This window comes from Leptodactylus fuscus, chromosome 7, assembly GCF_031893055.1.
Source record: "Leptodactylus fuscus isolate aLepFus1 chromosome 7, aLepFus1.hap2, whole genome shotgun sequence".
NCBI classification, from domain to species: Eukaryota; Metazoa; Chordata; class Amphibia; order Anura; family Leptodactylidae; genus Leptodactylus; species Leptodactylus fuscus.
In genome coordinates this window covers 111,136,399-111,138,897 of record NC_134271.1, presented here as the reverse complement: position 1 = coordinate 111,138,897, position 2,499 = coordinate 111,136,399, and positions in this window count along the sequence as shown.

The following is a 2,499-nucleotide window of genomic DNA, read 5'->3' as shown; positions in this document are numbered from 1 at the left end:
GAAAGGGTTAACTTCAAATACTTCTGTCCCAAAGTCACTATGTAAAGTTTCTCACAACACCGTATAGGAGCTCAAATACAAATTAACTTCAACACAAAAGTCTCACGTATTCTCTGAATTACAGCAACAACAAGATACAAACTTACATTTCATATCCCATACCTTATATACAGTACGAAAACCTTACCCGCGCCTGTATATACCCACTTCTACAATCACCGCAGACGAAGTCGCGGGTACCAGCTAGTATATATATATATACATACATCTATATATATATATATATATACATACATCTATATATATATACACATCTATCTATCTATCTATCTATCTATCTATACACTCACCGGCCACTTTATTAGGTACACCATGCTAGTAACGGGTTGGACCCCCTTTTGCCTTCAGAACTGCCTCAGTTCTTCGTGGCATAGATTCAACAAGGTGCTGGAAGCATTCCTCAGAGATTTTGGTCCATATTGACATGATGGCATCACACAGTTGCCGCAGATTTGTCGGCTGCACATCCATGATGCGAATCTCCCGTTCCACCACATCCCAAAGATGCTCTATTGGATTGAGATCTGGTGACTGTGGAGGCCATTGGAGTACAGTGAACTCATTGTCATGTTCAAGAAACCAATCTGAGATGATTCCAGCTTTATGACATGGTCAGCAACAATACTCAGGTAGGCTTTGGCGTTGCAACAATGCTCAATTGGTACCAAGGGGCCCAAAGAGTGCCAAGAAAATATTCCCCACACCATGACACCACCACCACCAGCCTGAACCGTTGATACAAGGCAGGATGGATCCATGCTTTCATGTTGTTGACGCCAAATTCTGACCCTACCATCCGAATGTCGCAGCAGAAATCGAGACTCATCAGACCAGGCAACGTTTTTCCAATCTTCAATTGTCCAATTTCGATGAGTTTGTGCAAATTGTAGTCTCAGTTTCCTGTTCTTAGCTGAAAGGAGTGGCACCCGGTGTGGTCTTCTGCTGCTGTAGCCCATCTGCCTCAAAGTTCGACGTACTGTGCGTTCAGAGATGCTCTTCTGGCTACCTTGGTTGTAACGGGTGGCTATTTGAGTCACTGTTGCCTTTCTATCAGCTCGAACCAGTCTGGCCATTCTCCTCTGGCATCAACAACGCATTTCCGCCCACAGAACTGTCGCTCACTGGATGTTTTTTCTTTTTCGGACCATTCTCTGTAAACCCTAGAGATGGTTGTGCGTGAAAATCCCAGTAGATCAGCAGTTTCTGAAATACTCAGACCAGCCCTTCTGGCACCAACAACCATGCCACGTTCAAAGGAACTCAAATCACCTTCCTTCCCCATACTGATGCTCGGTTTGAACTGCAGGAGATTGTCTTGACCATGTCTACATGCCTAAATGCACTGAGTTGCCGCCATGTGATTGGCTGATTAGAAATTAAGTGTTAACGAGCAGTTGGACAGGTGTACCTAATAAAGTGGTCGGTGAGTGTATATGTGTTTTATTGTTATTTAATAAATATTTCTATTTTTAGTAGTACATTTTGCAGTGTCTCTATGTTTTTTGGTGTTGTTGTTGATATTGGTTGGAGACTTCTTACATTATAATATTTGAGGTGTTTTTTATTTTTGGTTAATTTATAAAATACCCTATAATAATTCAGGGTCAAACTCATCCCATGCGAACATACTGTTAAGCTCTATTCAGACTTAGGTGCAAAACAGCTATGAAAAAGAAGAATTTCACCGATCCCTCATAGATTTACGTCTATTGAGAGATCCATAAAACGAGCAAAAACAGGACGTTATATCTTGTAATTGTCCATTAATGGTGGTGAATATTCATATGAATGAATTATAATGCAGCGCGTGACAGCTGTTAGAATAACCAGTGTTTCCCAGCTGAGGACATCCTTCATGTGAATAGAGCTTTAGGGTATGTCTACCAGGTGTGAAATGCTGGAGATTTTCTGCAGAACCGCATCAAATGGTGATGCTTTTATTGCTGCTCTAGTTTTGCAGTGCAATTCTGCAGCAAGAACTGACATGCTTTTGATTTCAGATCGTTCAGGCGTTCCTCCCCGCTCCACAGCACAGCGTGATAGGCGCCGCGAGGCAGAAGGACGTCTCTGGCTAATGGTCAGAAACGCCCTTTTGACCATAGAAGAGCTACGGTACCGGACCGTAAGCTCTTCACACCGGGCACAGATCGGGAAAGCCGACAGTGTGCTGAACTCAGCGCACTGTCAGCTTTCCGGCAGTATATAACACTGCATGTGCCCAGATATGGTGAAAGGTCCTCTTTAAAAGTCTTGTCTTCTTTGCTGCTACTGTAGATACTTGAATCTGTTTTAACCCTTTTCTCGCCGAGGACGTCAGCTCTACGTCCTCCCAGGGTGGCACTTCAGTAGCGGAGGACATAACTACTACGTCCTCCCTACTAATGCCGATATCTGTGGACGGCATCAACATATCTTGATGCTTTAAGATTAATTTTAAAG